This window comes from Gorilla gorilla, chromosome 17 (genome assembly GCF_029281585.2).
Source record: "Gorilla gorilla gorilla isolate KB3781 chromosome 17, NHGRI_mGorGor1-v2.1_pri, whole genome shotgun sequence".
NCBI lineage: Eukaryota > Metazoa > Chordata > Mammalia > Primates > Hominidae > Gorilla > Gorilla gorilla.
Genome location: NC_073241.2, coordinates 26,283,590 through 26,302,738, shown reverse-complemented (window position 1 = coordinate 26,302,738; position 19,149 = coordinate 26,283,590). Strand labels below are relative to the sequence as shown.

The 19,149-nt window shown below is 54.0% G+C and overlaps 1 protein-coding gene and 1 pseudogene across 1 annotated transcript in view; both read left to right on the top strand.

The window, feature by feature from the left end:
* The window catches only part of LOC129528193 (immunoglobulin superfamily member 3-like), a 39,387-nt gene extending 38,685 nt beyond the window's left edge, over nt 1-702 (top strand). Inside the window, exon 10 of the mRNA XM_055368010.1 lies at nt 625-702. The gene's annotated coding sequence lies outside the window, so the exon portion shown is untranslated. The remainder of the gene's footprint in view (nt 1-624) is intronic.
* LOC129528198 (glutathione hydrolase 1 proenzyme-like) lies at nt 1-18,087 on the top strand (annotated as a pseudogene).
* The last annotated feature ends 1,062 nt before the right edge of the window (nt 18,088-19,149 follow it).

Here is a 19,149-nt window from a genome sequence, read left to right as displayed (position 1 = left end):
CCCCGTGGCAGCGAATCTGTGGGGTGTTCTGATTGTGGGCACTATGGAAGCTAAACCCCATGCTCCAGGTGGGGTGGAGGGTCTTCAGAGGACTCCTGGACAGTGCCTGGCTCTAGACTGAGGTGGGGGACACAGGAGAAACCAGGCCAGGCCCATCCCTACTGGAGCTTCTCCCTAAGCAGTGGAGGCTCAGCCACTGTGAGGAGGTAGGCAAGGCCCTGCAGAAAGAGGGGTGAGGAAATCTGGGGGCTCCCAGGAAGGGTCGCTGCTGGAGATGGGGTTCTTACCAGGATGGGCTCTGAAGATAAGCAGGGAGGATTTGGGAGGGCAGAGATGAGGCCCAGAGCTTCTGGCAGAGAGCATGGCCTGCGCAAAGGTCTGGGGGCCGGACAGCCTGTACGTATTCTGGGAAGCAGGAAGGAGACACAGGCCTTGTGTTTCTGAGCCCCGACTTTAGACTGTGCCCTGTTGGGGAGGGGCCAGGGAATGTCTGAGGCTGGGCCTGACCCTGCTCCTTACCCCGTGGGAGCAGCAGAGCCATGAAGAAGAAGTTAGTGGTGCTGGGCCTGCTGGCCGTGGTCCTGGTGCTGTTCATTGTCGTCCTCTGTCTCTGGCTGCCCTCAGCCTCCAAGGAACCTGACAACCATGTGTATACCAGGGCTGCCGTGGCTGCGGATGCCAAGCAGTGCTCGGAGATTGGGAGGTGAGTGGGGCAGGGCATGGGACATGGGCCCTGAAAACTGGGCAAGTGGACCAGAGCAATACCTTCACCCCTCTGAGACTCAGTTTCCCCACATGTAAGCTTTGCTTAGACTCTCTCAGTAGCCTTTGGGAAGGGGACGGTGACTCCAAGAGCAGGATGTGGGTCTCCTAGAGCCAAACAGGGCCCCTTTTCTCAGTTCTAAGAGTCTCTGTCTCTTTGGATAAACTCCACTGTTTTGTTGTTTGGTGGCTATTTTTACTTATTTCTTCCTATCTATCTATCTATCTATCTATCTATCTATCTATCTATCTATCTATCTTTCTATCTATCTATCTATCTATTTAGAGATGGAGTTTTGCTCTGTTGCCAGGCTGGAGTGCAGTGGTGCAATCTCAGTTAACTGCAACCTCCGCCTCCCAAGTTCAAGCGATTCTCATGCCTAAGCCTCCCAAGTAGCTGGGATTACAGACATGTGCCACCACGCTCAACAAATTTGTGTGTGTGTGTGTGTGTGTGTGTGTTTCTGAGACAGAGTATCACTCTGTTACCCAGGCTGGAGGGCAGTGGTGCAATCTTGGCTTACTGCAGCCTCCCCCTCCCAGGTTCAAGTGATTCTACTGCCTCAGCCTCCACATTAGCTGAGACTACAGGCATGTGCCACCATGCCCAGCTAATTTTTGTATTTTTAGTAGAGACAGGGTTTTGCTATGTTGGCCAGGCTGGTCTTGAACTCCTGACCTTGTGATCTTCCCACCTCTGCCTCTCAAAGTGCTGGGATTACAGGTGTGAGCCACTGTGCCTGGCCTAATTATCGTGTTTTTAGTAGAGATGGGGTTTCACCATGTTGGTCAGGCTGGTCTCGAACTCCTGACCTCAGGTAGTCCACCCACCTGGGCCTCCCAAAGTGTTGGGATTACAGGTGTGAGCCACCATGCCCAGCTTATTCTTTTCTGTTTTTTTTTTTTTTGGATAGGAGACAATTTCTTTCTTTCTTTTTTTTATTTTATTTTATTATTATTATACTTTAAGTTTTAGGGTACATGTGCACAATGTGCAGGTTTGTTACATATGTACACATGTGCCATGTTGGTGTGCTGCACCCACCAACTCGTCATTTAGCATTAGGTATATCTCCCAATGCCATCCCTCCCCCCTCCCCCCAAGGAACGCTGTTGCCCAAACAGGGACATGAAGGGCTTATTCTTTTTTTAAGGTGGAGTCTTACTCTGTCACCCAGGCTGGAGTATAGGGGAGCGATCATAGCCCACTGCAGCCTCAAACTCTTGGGTTTAAGTGATCCTCCCGCCTCAGCTTCCTAAAGTGCTGGGATTACAGGTGTGAGCCATGGTGCCTGGCTTCTACTGTTTTATTCTATTTTAGACTCTTATCTCATGTTATATATAAAGATCAGTTCCCTTCTAAAGACTTAAACAGAAAAAATATTATGTTTTTCATATTTTGAGACAGGGTCTTGTTCTGTCACCCAGGCTGGAGTGCAGTGGCATGATCATAGCTCACTGCAGCCTTGAACTCTTGGGCTTAAGCGATCCTCCCACCTCAGCCCCCTGAGTAGCTAGGACTACAGGCGTGCATCACACCTGACTAATTTAAAAAGACTGTTTTGTAGATATGGTCTCACTCTATTGCCCAGGCTGGTCTTGAACTCCTGGCCTCAAGTGATCCTCCACCTTGGCCTCCCAAAGTGCTGAGATTACAGGTGTAAGCCACCATCTCTAGCAGGGGAAAAAAATGTTATTAATGAAGTATAGCAATTTCCCTTTTTGTCCCAATTATAAAAATCATGTACATTTGTTTGCTTCATAAAGAGGAAACTGTCTGGGCAAGGTGGTCTACACCTGTAATCCCAGCACTTTGGGGGGTTGATGCGGGCAGACCACCCGAGGTCAGGAGTTTGAGACCAGCCTGGCCAACATGGTGCACTCTGTCCCTACTAAAAATATAAAAAGTTAGCGGGGCTTGGTGGTGTGCGCCTATAATCCCAGCTACTCAGGAGGCTGAGGCAGGAGAATCGCTTGAACCCAGGAGGCAGAGGTTGCAGTGAGCTAAGATCACGCCACTGCACTCCAGCCTGGGCAACTGAGTGAAACTCTGTCTCAGAAAAAAAAAAAAAGAAAAGAAAAAGAAGAAACTGTAATCCCAGCACTTTGGGAGGTTGAGGCGATAGGATTGCTTTAGACCGTGAGTTCGAGACCAGCCTGGGCAACATAGAAAGACCCTATCTCTACAAAAAAGACAAAAATTGCCCGGTGTGGTGGTTCTTACCTGTAGTCCCAGCTACTCAGGAGACTGAAGTGGGAGGATTGCTTGAGCCCAGGAGGTCAAAGCTGCATTGAGCCAAGACTGTGCCACTGCACTTCATCCTGGGTGACAAAGTGAGACCCTGTCTCATAAAACAAAGGCTGGGCACAGTGGCTCATGCCTGTAATACCAGCACTTTGGGAAGCCAAGGTGGGTGGATTACTTGAGCACAGGGGTTCTTGACCAGCCTGGGCAACATGATGAAACCCCATCTCTACAAAATACACAAACAAACAAAATTGGCTGGGCATGGTGGCATGTGCCCATAGTCCCAGCTACTTGGGAGGCTGAGATGGGAGTGTCATTTGAGCCCAGGAGACTGAGGCTGCAGTGATCTGAGATCACACCACTGCACTCCAGCCTGAGCAACAAAGAGAGACTTTGTCTCCAAAAAAAAAAAAAAGATGCCAAGGCAGGCGGATCATGAGGTCAAGAGATAGAGATCATCCTGGCCAACATGGTGAAACCCCGTCTCTACTAGAAATACAAAAATTAGCTGGGCATGGTGGCATGCACCTGTAGTCCCAGCTACTCAGGAGGCTGAGGCAGGAGAATGGCTTGAACCCGGGAGGCAGAGGTTGCAGTGAGCTGAGATCGTGCCACTGCACTCCAGCCTGGCAATAGAGCAAGACTCCATCTCAAAACAAAAAAGAAAGAAACTAAAAACAAAAACCCCAAAACTCGAATGGACTTCTCTTCCATCCTCCTTTGGGCAGGTGGGCAGCAGGGTGTGTATGAGGGGCCAGGGTGGAAGCCTGCAAGTTCTCATGCCTTTATGTGCCACGTGGCAGGGATGCACTGCGGGACGGTGGCTCTGCAGTGGATGCAGCCATTGCAGCCCTGTTGTGTGTGGGGCTCATGAATGCCCACAGCATGAGCATCGAGGGTGGCCTCTTCCTCACCATCTACAACAGCACCACCCATGAGTGCCTCGGAAGAGGAGAGGAAGAGGGGCAGGGGTTGTGGGTTGGGCCGAGGCACAGCTCCGTGGCCCCCAGGCTCACGTGGCATAAAGGGTTTGGGTGGGTGGGCCTGCCTACCTGCTTCTCCTTCTAGGAAAAGCTGAGGTCATCAATGCCCGCGAGGTGGCCCCCAGGCTGGCCTTTGCCAGCATGTTCAACAGCTCGGAGCAGTCCCAGAAGGGTAAGCCATGCTGCAGACTTGGGGCATGGGTGCAGAGCTGGCTGAGCCACCGGGAAGGGGCCTTGCCCACAGGAGCCTGCTCCCGTCAGGGTTCAGGGGCAGTTCTAGCACCCCCATCCCTTCCTGGCCCCATAGCACCGTCCCACAATGAGTGGTCAGGACCATCATCACCACGGTAAAGGGCCGGGAGCTTCTGTTATTTCTGCTAAGGCCTCCGGGGCCACTCTGTGCAGCACATGGAAAGAATAATTATTATGCTAGCAGACCTCATGGACCAGGGCTCACTGGGGCCCACGCTCTGCTCTGCGCTTTTCACCCACGAGCCTCTCACAACCCTCCCTGCTCCTTTGGGCTAGGGGATGCTGTGTGGATTCCCATTTTACAGGGTGGGGATGCTGAGGCTCAGACAGGTCATGCAAATCATCTGAGGTCACACAGCTGGGAGGTGGTGAAGCTAAAATTGAACCCAGGCTGTCTATATCCTGCCTTTTCAACAGGCATCCCATTCACTCATTTGTTCATTTGTGGGGATGGCGCTCTAGAATGTGAGGTGGAGTCTCTCTTTTCTAATCTGGTCTTAAGTGGAGAGGAGGCCCCCAAATTCCCCAGGTACCTGAAGGGAAGCCACTGTCCACCCAGGAAGCCACTGTCTGTCCCCAAAGGAGGCACAATAGATTGTGAGATAAAAGTTGGAGGATGGGAGGGTCTCAACAACTCAACGCCTCTAGTCCTAGCACTTTAGGAGGCCATGTCAGGAGGAGCACATGAGCCCAGGAGACCTGCCTGGACAACATAGCAAGACTCCATCTCTACAAAAAATGGGAAAAAAAAAATTAGCTAGGTATGGCGGTGTGTGCTTATGGTCCCAGCTACTCGGGAGGCTAAGGTGGGAGGATCACTTGAGCCCAGGAGGTTGAGGCTGCAGTGAGCCATGATTATACCACTACACTCTAGCTTGGGCAACAAAGTGAGACCCTGTCAAAAAAAAAAGGCTGGGCCTTTTTTTCACAGGCTCACGCCTGTAATCCCAGCAGTTTGGGAGGCTGTGGCAGATGGATCACCTAGGTCAGGAGTTCAAGACCTGCCTGGCCAACATAGTGAAACCCTTTCTCTATTAAAAGTACAATAAGTCGGGCATAGTGGCACAGGCCTGTAATATCCCAGCTACTCAGGAGGCTAAGGCAGGGGAATCGCTTGAACCCAGGAGGTGGAGATTGCAGTGAGCCGGGATCATGCCACTGCACTCCAGCCTGGGCAACAAGAACGAAGCTCCGTCTCAAAAAAAAAAAAAAAAAAAAACAAGTTGGAGGATGGAGGGGCAGGACACACTCACCATAGCAGGCCTTAGACTTCAGGTGGGGGTCCTGGGTGGCGCCCTTTGGAGTCTTCTGCAACATACTCAATCTTTGATTTTTTTTTCTTTTTTTTTTTTTTTGAGACGGAGTCTCACTCTGACGCCCAGGTTGGAGTGCAGTGGTGCGATCTCGGCTCACTGCAAGCTCTGCCTCCTGAGTTCACGCCTTTCTCCTGCCTCAGCCTCCCGAGTAGCTGGGACTACAGGTGCCTGCCACCACACCCGGCTAATTTTTTGTATTTTTTAGTAGAGACGGGTTTTCACTATGTTGCCCAGGCTGGTCCCTCGATCTCCTGACCTCGTGATCCCCCTGCCTCGGCCTCCCAAGGTGCTGGAATTACAGGCGTGAGCCACTGTGCCCCGCCAATCTTTCATTTGTTTTTAATACTCATTGAGAAACTCAGCATCTGTAGACATGAAGTTGCTCAGGGTAAGAGAATGCGGGAATCATAGGCTTGGCACCTTGTGGATGCTTAGAATCATTTATTTAACTAGAATGTATTGAGCATTGTCTTAAAGAATCAGCTGTTGTTCCTGAAGCTGGGGTGAAAAACAAAGATGGCAGATGAAATCTGTGACACTCCAGGTGGGAAAAGAAACTAGGCAGGTGCGGGTGTGTTACGGGCTGTAGAAAAACAGACCTGGAGGGCCTCAAAATCTGGGACTCTATGGAGGGTGACCCAGTCAGGGAAGGGGACATCTGAGCAAAGACCCAGAGGCAGAGATGGGGTCAGGGGAGTTATCTCCTGGTCTGCTATCCAGGTGTGATGGCAGGGACAGAGCCCTGTGGGGAGCTGGGGAGGCTGCAGCAAGTGACCCAAGGGAAATGGCCCAGGTTGTGTGGGATCTCTTAGGTTATGGTGAAGCCTCTGCTTCCTGTCTGAGGGAAGTGGGGGCTCGTGGAGTGTGTGAGTGGAAGGGGATGGATCTGGCCTACGGATTGCTGTGTAAGGGGCAGGGAGCATGTGGGGACCTGTCCAGAGGTCACTGCAGTAATTCGTGGAGAGGGTGCTGGGAAGTGGCTGATGCTGGACAGACACACTTGGAAGTGGAGCCTGTGGATTTGAGGATGGGTTGGGTGTGATGCTTGTGTAGGGAGTCCCCGGGGACCCCTGATCTTTTGTCTGTACCTGGAAGGATGGGGTGACCCTAATGGAGACAGGCAGGGTTCTCAGGGAGCAGGTTGAGCAGACACTCAGGAGCTCGGTTTTGGGCACGTTGAAGTTTGAGATGCTTTCTTCGAGCAGGCAGGTAGATACTCAGGTCTGGTGATCAGAGGAGCAGTCCAGGCCAGCAGGTCAATTTGGGAGTTAGTGCATAAGTGGAGGCTGAAGCTCAGATGTCAAGCAGACCACGAGGAGAGAGAACAAAGACAGAGGGGAGAGTAGGAGCTAGGATGGCAGGCGGGGGAGACTCGGGTGGAGCCAGGCGCTGGGATGCAGGGGCGGCTCTCAGGGAGAGTGATGAGCCCAGTAAAGCTGAGAGGGGCACTGGGTCTGGCAGTGTGGGGGTCACCAGAGAACTTGGCAAGTGTGGCGGCATGAGAGTCTGATTGGCCTGAGGTCAGGAGAAGATTTTTTTCTGATATTGATACATGATATTTTCTATATTTATGGGTACATGTGAGTGCTTGTTACATGCATAGAGTGTATAATGATCAAGGCAGGGTATTTGGAGTCTCCGTCACCTTGAATATTTTTCATTTCTGGGTGTTAGCACCATAGTCCTCTCTTCGTTACTTTGAAATATACAAAATACTGTTGCTAAGCATCATCACCCTGGTCTGCTATCAAAGATTAGAACTTCTCCTGTCTTGGCTGGGCACGGTGGCTCACGCCTGTCATCCCAGCACCTTGGAAGGCTGAGGTGGGTGGATGACCTGAGGTCAGGAGTTTGAAACCAGCCTGGCCAACAAGGCAAAACCCCATCTGTACTAAAAATACAAAAATTAGCCTGGTGTGCTGGCCTGTGCCTGTAAACCCAGCGACTCGGGAGGCTGAGGCAGGAGAATCGCTTGAACCTGGGAGGCGGAGGTTGTAGTGAGCTGAGATCATGCCACTGCACTGCAGTCTGGGAGACAGAGCAAGACTCCATCTCAAAAACAAACAAAAAACAAAACAAAACAGAAAAGAAGTTCTGTCTAACTACAAGGTGGAAGGAATCATGTGCTGGGTGTCAGACCTTCCGGGATGTATGTGCAGCTTCTAGGAATTGAAACCACCAGCTCTTGGAAACTTGTGCCAGGCTTCAGGGTGGGAGAGGCAGTTCTAGAGCCACAGCCGCCAAGCCAAGCCAAATAGCCCCAACATCTCTCGCAAGAGCAGGAGAGTACCTGGGGGCAGAGGCCATAGTTGTACCTTTCTGGGCAAAGGGTCAGTGTCTGTAGTGTCCATATGGGCAGTGGGGCTCAGGGGGAAGCAGGCCCAGGGGTCTGTTTCCAATGACCTCCTCAAAAGTCAGAACTGGAAGGCAAAACCCCTTATAGACTGGGTGCACCTGTAATCCCAGCATGTTGGGAGGCTGAGGTGGGAGGATTGCTTGAGGCCAGAGTTTGAGACCAGTCTTGGCAAAGTAGCAAGACCCCTGTCTCTACAAAAAATAAAAATAAAAAATTAGGCTGGGAGTGGTGGCTCACTCCTGTAATCCCAAAACTCTGAGAGGCTGAGGAGGATGGATCACCTGATATTAGGAGTTCAAGACCAGCCTGACCAACCTGGTAAAACCTGTCTCTACTAAAAATGCAAAAATTAGCAAGGCATGGTTGTACATGCCTGTAATCCCAGCTACTTGGGATGCTGAGGCAGGAGAATTACTTGAACTCGGGAGGTGGAGGTTGGAGTGAGCCAAGATTGTGCCATTGCACTCCAGCCTGGGCAACAAGAGTGAAACTCCATCTCAAAAAAAAAAAAAAAAAAAGCCACGTGTAGTGGGGTATGTCTGTAGTCTTAGGTACTTCAGAGGCTGAGGTGGGAGGATCGCTTGAGCCTGGGAAGCCAAGGCTGCAGTGAGCCATGATTGCACCACTGCACTCCAGCTGGGACAACAGAGTGAGACCCTGTCTCAAAACAGACAAACAAACAAAAACCCTTATAGTTGGATGGAGAAACTGAGGCTGCGAGAGGGGACAGGATGGAGGTTAAGGCTCAGTCTTGCCTCTCTGGGGCAGTAGAAAAGAGGAAGGGAGCCCTTTCTTGGGGCTGGCTGTGTCTTGAAGGTGGCCTGTGCTTGACCTGGGTCAGGGTGGGATCTGCTCTTGTTTTGGCACATTCTGGTGGAGCCCATGAGTCTTGCAGGATAAGCCCTTGTGGTCAGCGAGATGGGAGGGGGTCTGGCCTGGCACAGGATTTTAGACATGCAGGAAACTGCACAGACAGACACCTCATCCTGGGACAGCAAAACCCAGCCGCATGCTACTGCTTCCCCTCCTGTGCCCTCCTCAGACATCCCTGGTCCATGTACACTCCTACCTGCTGAGCCCCTCTTAAAAAAATTAAACATCCCCTCCTAAAAAAAAAATTAAAATTAAAAAATAAATAAAAAAATTAAAAATCCCCTTCTGCTGGGCGTGGTGTTCACGCCTGTAATCTCAGCTACTCAGGAGGCTGAGGTGGGAGGATTGCTTGAATCCAGGAGTTCGAGATCAGGCTGGGCAAGATGGAAAGACCCCAACTCAAAAAAGAAAAAAAAAATCTTTCCTCCTAAGCCTCATTGCCCCATCTGTAAAACGAGTCAGGGACTGTGCCTGGGATGCTGCCTGCGAGAGATCCCGATGTCCCCTACTCAGGGTCACTAAATGTGGCTCTCTCTCCCCAGGAGGGCTGTCGGTGGCGGTGCCTGGGGAGATCCGAGGCTATGAGCTGGCACACCAGCGGCATGGGCGGCTGCCCTGGGCTCGCCTCTTCCAACCCAGCATCCAGCTGGCCCGCCAGGGCTTCCCCGTGGGCAAGGGCTTGGCAGCAGCCCTGGAAAACAAGCGGACGGTCATCGAGCAGCAGCCTGTCTTGTGGTATGTCTGTGGGTGTGGCCCCCTGACCCAGGCAGGGCAGGCACAGCCCAAGGACCTTGCAGGCTGTAGCAGCAGTGGAGCGGCCCTCTGCCTTCAGGACCCTGCGCTGATAATGGGATGAGGAGATACAGACCCTTCCCACCACGTGTGGGGACACATTCTGAGCGTGGGGTCCCAGTGGCCACTGTGGCTGGCCATGTGTCCTGAGTGGCAAGGGACACTAGGAGGTCCCCGGAAGGGACACTAGGAGGACGAGTGCTGAGTGACGGGGCCACCCACCTGTGACAGGCGCCGCCCCTGCTTTGTGCTGGTCTCCCGTGTGGGCATGTGTGTGGTGTGGTCTGGCTAAGTCCACCCCACCTGCTGCCTCACATGAGCCCCCTCTGCCCCAGTGAGGTGTTCTGCCGGGATAGAAAGGTGCTTCGGGAGGGGGAGAGACTGACCCTGCCACGGCTGGCTGACACCTACGAGACGCTGGCCATTGAGGGTGCCCAGGCCTTCTACAACGGCAGCCTCACGGCCCAGATTGTGAAGGACATCCAGGCGGCCGGTGAGTGGGTAACCTCAAGGGCCTGGGTGAGGAACTCTGCAGTGGAAACCCTGAGCTGTAGCCCAGAGCCATGGGGTCCTCCTGTCTTGCCTGAGCCTGCAGGAAGTTCCTGGTGGAGGAGGGTCAGTGACTGGCCATGTGGGTCCACAGCTCCTGCTTATATCAAAACCAAGAGAGGCCACACAGTCCAGGAGAGCAAGTCCCTGTTGGGGTAAATGCAGGTGTAGGCAAGAGCCAAGGCTAGGGAAGCACTAGAATATAGCCTGAAGATCCAGGAGGACTTCTCGGAGGAGGTGGTGGCTGGGCTGCAGATAACTTCGTTAGGCAGAGAGAGGAAGGGATTCCTAGCAGAGGAACAGCTGGGCTAAGGCCCAGTAGAGGGGGCTTTGATTCACCAAGAGGGTTACAAGGGATGAGGGTCGCCTTGAGAGAGGCATGGGGAAGGGGATTTGTGGGGCAGGGGCCTGGAGCTTGGCTGTGGCTTTCTTCAGGTAATTTTTGTCACTGTTTCATGGAGGACGGTGATTAGCTTGTCGACCTTTACCACTGAGGCTGGAAATTGGCATGCCAATACCCTGTCTGTCTGGAGCTGACTCCAGGAGAATTAAGAGCCTCCCTCCCTCCCTCTATCCATTCATCGTGAGGAGAAGAGGCCAAGCAGCAGGGACGCTGGCAGGAATTCTCCAGTTAGAAAAGGCCCTCTGAGCCAGGTGCATGGCTCACGTCTGTAATCCCAGCACTTTGGGAGGCCCAGGCGGGTGGATCACCTGAGGTCAGGAGTTCAAGACCAGCCTGGCCAACATGGTGAAACCCTGTCTCTACTAAAAATGCAAAATTAGTCAGGCATGGTGGGTTGTGCCTGTAATCCCAGCTACTTGGGAGGCTGTGGCAGGAGAATCGCTAGAACCTGGGGGGCTGAGGTTGCAGTGAGCCGAGATTGCACCACTGCACTCCACAGAGTGAGACTCCATCTCATAAAAAAAAAAAAAAAGAAAGAAAAGGCCCTCTGAGGCCAAGCTTGGTGTCTCATGCCTGTAATCCCAACACTTTGGGAGGCTGAGGTAGAAGTTGAGGCCAGGAGGTCCAAGACAAGGCTGGGCAACATAGTGAGTCTACAAAAAAAATATTGAGAATCTACATAAATACAGTGGGGGTGGGGGTGGGGAACAAGAAAACAAAAAATTCAAAGCATAGTGAAAAGAAATATAGCAAAACCCGGCAGGGCATGGTGGCTCACGCCTGTAATCCCAGAACTTTGGGAGGCCGAGGCGTGTGGATACAGGGTCAGGAGATCGAGACCATCCTGGCTAACACAGTGAAACCTGTCTCTACTAAAAATACAAAAAAAATAGCCAGGTGTGGTGGTGGGTGCCTGCATTACCAGCTACTTGGGAGGCTGAGGCAGGAGAATGACATGAACCTGGGAAGCGGAGCTTGCAGTGAGCCGATATCACGCCACTGCACTCCAGCCTGGGCGATAGAGTGAGACTCCATCTCAAAAAAAAAAAAAAAAAAAAAAAAAGAAATATAGCAAAACACAACAAAAAAATTAAAATTTGCTGGGTGTAGTTGTGCCTTTAGTCTCAGCTACTGGGGAGGGTCTGCTGGAGGATCACTTGAGCCCAGGAGTTCAAGGCTGTGATTAAGCCACTGCACTCCAGCCTGAGTGACAGAGCAAGATCCTTTCTCCAAAAAAAAGAAAAAACAGAAAACACTCTCTGGCCACAGATGAGAGAAGGCAGACAGGAAGCCACTAAGCCAAGCAGGCAGAGGGCAGGTGGCCCCAGACTGGCTGTCAGGTGGTGAGCAGTGTCAGGGAGACAGGAGTGCCAGAGCTGGTGAGGTTCCCAAGGAGGTGAGGTTGCCTGTGGCCCCCTCCCAGGGCACAGTCCCACCCCTCCAGTAGTGCACTCTGTCCTCCCTGGTAGGTACAGGCTTTTCCCCACCACCATGGTGCAGCCATGCCTGCCCCCAACACCACTGGTGCAGCTCCATCCTCCACGCAGTGGTGCAGCCCCATCCCAGTGCCCATTCGAGCTGCTGTCCCATTGCAGGGGGCATTGTGACAGCTGAGGACCTGAATAACTACTGTGCTGAGCTGATCGAGCACCCGCTGAACATCAGCCGGGGAGACGCGGTGCTGTACATGCCCAGTGCGCCGCTCAGTGGGCCCGTGCTGGCCCTCATCCTCAACATCCTCAAAGGTGAGTGGTTGCACCACAGCCGTGTGGTAGGACCCATGACACTGCCTCTCTCTCCCCACGCCCCACCCCTGCTGCATCTCTGCTCGCCCCCCATGCCACATCTTTCCATCACTGAGCCCCCGAGGTGTGTCCCTGCGTCACAGCTCACCATGTCCTGAAGGAGGCAGTGCAGAGCGACAGGGCTGAAGCGGGCAATGCTCAAGGGTTGGAGGAGGAACAGGAGTCATCAGGAGGGAGAGAGGTGCAGGAGCTCAGGGCTGCAGGGCCTGGTCCAGAGGGTACCCTGGTCCAGTGGGTGACCCTGCCACTTGGTCACTGAATGGCCAGAGCTGATGCGTGACGTGAGGCCCAGGCTCGGGAGCCCTCACCTTACTTCACTCTCACCACAGCCTTCTGAAGCAGCTGCTGCTATTGGTTATTAAATGCTCCTTGAGGTGGGCAAAGTGGCTCAGGCAGTTGTTAACCCTCTCAGCCCCTCAGAGTCTCTGGGGCTCAGCAACATGCACCTGGCTCTGATCAACCAGGGTACAACTTCTCCTGGGAGAGCGTGGAGACCCCCGAGCAGAAGGGCCTGACGTACCACCGCATCGTAGAGGCTTTCCGGTTTGCCTACGCCAAGAGGACCCTGCTTGGGGACCCCAAGTTTGTGGATGTGACTGAAGTAAGGGGCACGGGCTGGCCCACTGTGGGTGTGGGGCCTGCTGTAGAGGCATCGGGTGGGCTCGCCAGGGTGGCTACAGCCTCACATATGCTTTATGAATCCATTCCTGTCACAAACTTTGATTGCGGGCCTACTGTGTGCTCAGATGGACTGGTGAGTGACCCCCAGTCTTGGCTTCTGCCCCACATAACTGACAGTGTGGGGAATTAGTGGTCACCCTCCTACCTCAGGTCCTTTGCACATGCTGTGGTTATCGAGTGCTCAGTGCTGAGATGAGGAACACATGGGGGCATTGCAGCCCTCGGGCATGGTGAGATGGATGGGTGAAAGGGAGAGGGCCAGGTGAACAGAGACCTCGGCCACCCACTCCCTGTCACTCCAAACTAACGCTTCCCAGATGCCACCCTCAGCCCTGCACCACCTGACCCACTCACTCAGTAGCTGCCCCAGCTCCACGCTGGGTCCCTATAAGACCCTGTCATATCCCTTCCTGCTGAGGATCCTCACATACCTCCTTACCTACTTGGGTCCTTGGCATTCCTGGGTGGATCTGCAGACCCCCCTACACTGACCAGTGGCCTCCCAGGAGGGGCGTCAGCTGCCGGGGTGGTGTCTTCTCTTTCCCCGTGAGCATTCTGCACCTCTGACTCCCGCTGCAGCCAGTGACCTGGTGTCTTGTCTCTCTGAGGGGACAGAGCCACTGCAGCGTGTCCCTCTGCCCTCCCTTTTGGCTAAGGCCAGCTCTTTCATCTACTTGCTGGCTCGGGGTGCTGTTCCCACAATGCTCCTTTCTGCCTCTGACGATTTACTTCTTTATCACGGATTATTCCCGAAAGAAAGGCAGCTGTTGTTGCTCTAGAAATTTCTATCTGCTGCCTCCTTCTGTCCTTTGCTCCTCTTAGAGCAAACATGGCTGGGCTATGTCCTCTCTCCCTTCAGGGTATCCCCTCCCCTGCTCTATCCCCATGCCACCAGATCTCCATGTCCAGCCTCAGTTTCCCCATCAGGCCCCACTCAGCAGCATCTCACACAGCTCACCACACTCTCCTCGAGTTTTCATTTTGCAAATTTTTCGCACCTACAAAAAATGTAAAAAAATCCCAAAACTGCCCAAGCATCAATGTTCCCTTTTCCTGGAGTCTGCAGTGTGGACGTTTCTGCCAGATTTCCTAACTCTCTCCGTCTCCACCCACATCTATTGGGATTCGTGTTTTTCTGAAGGATTCCACAGTAGGTTACTGATGTCACACCTCAGGGTGTGTCTCAAAAGTGAGACTTGAACATAGCACAGCAGGATGTTGGGGTGACACAACCTGCTGTCCCTTCTCTTTGCCTACAGTAGGCTCCCTTGGCTGTTTTGTTTTTGTTGTGTTTTTGTTTAGACACAGAGTCTCTGTCATCCAGGTTGGAGTGCAGTGGTGTGATCTTGGCTCACTGCAGCCTCAACCTCCAGGGCTCAAGCAATCCTCCCACTTCAGCCCCCTGAGCAGCTGGGACCAGAGGCACGTGCCACCAAACCTGGATAATTTTTGTATTTTTTTTAGAGACAGGGTCTTGCCCAGACTGGTCTCAAACTCCTGGGGTCAAACTATCTTCCCACCTCAGCCTCCCAAATTGCTGGGATTACAGGTGTGTTTTTTTGGTTTTTTTGTTTTTTTTTTTTTTTTTACAGAGTCTTGCTCTGTCACGGAGGCTGGAGTGCAGTGGCGCTATCTCAGCTCGCTACAAGCTCCGCCTCCTGGGTTCACGCCATTCTCCTGCCTCAGCCTCCCGAGTAGCTGGGACTACAGGCGCCTGCCACTGCGCCCAGCTAATTTTTTGTATTTTTAGTAGAGACGGGGTTTCACCATGATTGCGATCTCCTGACCTCGTGATCCGCCTGCCTCGGCCTCCCAAAGTGCTGGGATTACAGGCATGAGCCACCGTGCCTGGCCTGTTTTGTTGATTTTTAAAGCCCAGGGCAGTAGTCTTGGAAAATGTCCCACATCGTGGATTTGCCTTTCTGTTTCCTTGAGGGCAGTTTCAGACAGAACACCTTTCCCTGGGATTGGTCAACTAATCTGTGGGGTGTTGCTGAAACTTTATTTTATTTTATTATATTTTATATTTTATTTTTGAGACGGAGTCTCGCTCTGTCCCCCAGGCTGTCCCCCAGGCTGGAGTGCAGTGGCGGGATCTCGGCTCACTGCAAGCTCCGCCTCCCAGGTTCACGCCATTCTCCTGCCTCAGTCCCCCAAGTAGCTGGGACTACAGGTGCCCACCACTGCGCCCAGCTAACTTTTTGTATTTTTAGTAGAGACGGGGTTTCACTGTGTTAGCCAGGATGGTCTCTATCTCCTGACGTCGTGATCCGCCCTCCCAAAGTGCTGGGATTTCAGGCCTCGGCCTCCCAAAGTGCTGGGATTACAGGCATGAGCCACCGCGCCCGGTGTTGAAACTCTCTTGAGGCATTTTCTTCGGCCTTTGGATCCATCCTCTCTGTCTCCTCCTTGACCTCCTCATCTCCTCCTCGCCACTGCCTTGGGGACCTTGGCCAGGCTCATGGCATCCAGCAGCCACTCAATGTCAATACTTCCATGTTCATCTCTCAGCCTGCCCTTGCCTGTGAACCCATGTTTATTTATTTATTTTTTTTATACTTGCACCCATGCTCTTCAGGTCCGATGAAGTGTCCAATATCAAGCTTCTGACCATCCCCAAACCTGCCCCTTCTGCAGGGTTTACCTCGCTAGTCGGCACCATCCTTGATTCTTTTCTTTCTCCCACCGAGGCCATCATCTCTTGCCTGGTTGACACCCACAGCCTCCCCTTTGGGATTTATCCTTATCCCTGTCATAGCTGCCAGAGGGACCCTGTGAAAACACTCCCCAGCCTGCTCATTCCTCTGCCCTAAGCCTGCATGGCACAGAGCAAAAGCCAGTTTTTATGGGACCTAGGAGGTCCTGTGGGTTGGGCCCCAGCCTGCATCTTCATCCTCTTCTCCCCACCCCACTCCATTCACTCTCTGCCTATCGCTCACCAGCCCATACCACCTGCCTCAGGGCCTTTGCACTGACCATTTAGGCTGCATTCCAGGCTCTTTTCACACGTTGCCTCCTCTGAGAAGCCCTCCCTGACCACTCTGCCCATACCTCATGCCTCTTGATTCCCCTTACCTGGCTTGTGGTTTCAGCACTTTCCCTGTGTGTGTTTGTTTTTCTTGGCATGAGGGCAGGACCTAAGTGTCTGTTCCCTGTTGATTCCCCAATGCCAGGCATGCAGTGCAAACTCTAGAAATATTTTTTGCATGAAGGAATGAGTGATTGAATGCGGCAAGGGTCTGGAGGCTGAGGACCAGGCAGACAGACATTCAGAGTTGCTGAAACGCAACAGAGACAGGGAGTCAGACTGGTTGTGCAAGGTCCTGGGCCTGCCCTTGGGTCCTGGGGAGCCACGGAAGGTTGTGGGTGCTAGAAGGTTTTGGTCAGAGTCACAGTCAGGGGCCTTCTGAGACCTGTGCCCCCTCCTCACCCTCCCTCCCCACCTCATCAGGCCAGCTCTGGGGTCTCGACAGGTGGTCCGCAACATGACCTCTGAGTTCTTCGCTGCCCAGCTCCGGGCCCAGATCTCTGACAACACCACTCACCCGATCTCCTACTGCAAGCCCGAGTTCTACAAGCCGGATGACAGGGGCACTGCTCACCTGTCTGTCATCACAGAGGACGGCAGTGCTGTGTTCGCCACCAGCACCATCAACCTCTAGTAGGGGCTGCAGGGCCGCCTGGGTGGGAAAGTGCCAGAGGCGGGTGGCCCAGGGACCGCCCACTTATCCAGTAAGGTGGCTCCGTCACCTCTTTTCCTGGTGGGAAACTGAGGCCCAATCTTGGTAGCTTATCCTGGGCCTCTCAGTGAGTATGTTACAGCCTCATTGGGTGGATAGGGACCAGGCTGGGCCAGGCAAGGTCGGGCGCTGTCTGACCCGGCTGGGCGGTAGCTTTGGCTCCAAGGTCTGCTCCCTGGTCAGCGGGATCCTGTTCAATAATGAATGGACGACTTCAGCTCTCCCAGCATCACCAATGAGTTTGGGGTACCCCCCTCACCTGCCAATTTCATCCAGCCAGGTATGGGGTGGAAGTCCGGGGGTGGGGAACTGGGGTGGAGAGGGGCGGGTGTCCTGGGCAGGCAGCTGACGGGCATCCCTGTCTTCTCCCATCAGCCGCAGGGAAGCAGCCGCTCTCATCCATGTTCCCAACGATCATGGTGGGCCAGGACGGCCAGGTCCGGATGGTGGTGGGAGCTGCTGGGGGCACGCAGATCACCACAGCCACTGCACTGGTATGCGTCACCCCTTTTCTCCCTGGCCCTTCCCACTCCGCACAGCCCCCAAGCCATGCTGATCACACTCCCATGCCCCAGGCCATCATCTACAACCTCTGGTTCGGCTATGACGTGAAGCGGGCCATGGAGGAGCCCCGGCTGTACAACCAGCTTCTGCCCAACATCACGACAGTGGAGAGAAACATTGACCAGGTGGGCCAGGGGTTGGAGAAACTGAGTCACGGTGTGGGGCCCCAGGGCATCCTGGGCTGGAGGCCTGGATAATCACAGAGTGGACAATGGTTGGTGTCCTCTCTCTAGTGTCTGGGCCATCTGGAGCCCCTGTGCCATGAGGGCCAAACCCCCTGCTCCAATGAGACCCAGAAGGCCCCAACCTGCTCTTCTTGATGACCTGGCCTGAAATGGCACCACCTGGGCTGAGGCCTGTGACCACACAGGCGTGGTTCAGGTGGCATCTGGAGCCCTGCTCAGGCTTCCCCTCTCCTCCCACCCCCAGGCAGTGACTGCAGCCCTGGAGACCCGGCACCATCACACCCAGATCGCGTCCACCTTCATCGCTGTGGTGCAAGCCATCGTCCGCACGGCTGGTGGCTGGGCAGCTGCCTCGGACTCCAGGAAAGGCGGGGAACCTGCTGGCTACTGGTTGCTCCAGGCAGACAAGGCTGACAAGCAATCCAGGGACAAGATACTCACGAGGACGAGGAAGAGGACTTTGGGGGACGGGCTTCCCCTGTGAGCAGCAGAGCAGCATAATAAATGAGGCCACTGTGCCAGGCTCCAGGTGGCCTCCCTGGCCTGTCTCCCCACTCTCTGGGCCTCAGTGTATTGTGTGTGAAATGGAGCCATCTGGCTGGGGAGGAACAGAGAGGTGGGATTCGGAGATCTTCAAAATGCGGGCACTGGAACTAGCCTCAGCATCTTCAGCATGGGGGGAGCGGGGCACATGGCTGGGGGCCAGGGGAAGGTTCACACCAAGCCCTGCCCCTTCCCACCCTGATCCCTCGGACTTTGGGGCCAGGCCCTCCCTTACTGGGGCTGGGCAGTGACACTACCTAGGAGCAGCCACCAGGGGGTGTCACGACCCTGGCGCTTTCTTAGGCAGAGGGTGGCCAGCTGATGCTGGGAACTCGGGCGCCTTCTCAGACCCGTAGGCCTCCAGCTCACCCTGCCGATGACACTGGCGGTGAAGCTGAGGTCCGAGGAATGGGGACTGGGCAACAGGCTGGAGGAAAACATCTCGGTCAGAGCCACGCCCCTGGGGGATTCCCAAGAGCAAGCCCAGAGTGAAACCCAAGCTTGTGATCCTCTCCAGAGGGAGGCCTGGTTCTCAGGGAACAGCAAACGGGAAGATGTCCCCAGATCCCAGGGATCAGGGCTTGGTCCAGCCGGGGAGGCAGCCCAGAGGGAGTGGGTCCAGAAGGAAACAGCTAGACACAGCAGCCTTCACCATTGGCAGCCCCTCCAGGCCTCCCTCGGGGCCTGCTCCCTCCTCTGTGCACAGTTCCAACACCTGGAGCAGGGTTCTGGGAAGGGCTGGTGGAGGTGGGCTGGTGGGAGGCGGTGATCACAGCCCAGCACCTGGATATCACCAGGGGCACTGGGGCCAGGGGCCAGGTGAGGCCAGGTCAGGGCTATCCTTCAGGAGCCCCGAAAACCTGGTGATTCCAAAGGGCCCATAGACAAACAGGGTTTTATGCCTGTGGAGTCAAGTCCCACTGGGTCTGAGCTCTGGAGGGCTGTGTCTCTGGGGCTCTGCAAGGGTGAGGTGGAGGTAGGCTCAACTGGTGTACAAGTCACTCTTCAATCCTTATTTTATTTATTTAATTTTTTTTTAAAAAAAATTAAACCAATAGAGATGGGGTCTCACTATGTTGACCAGGCTGGTCTTAACT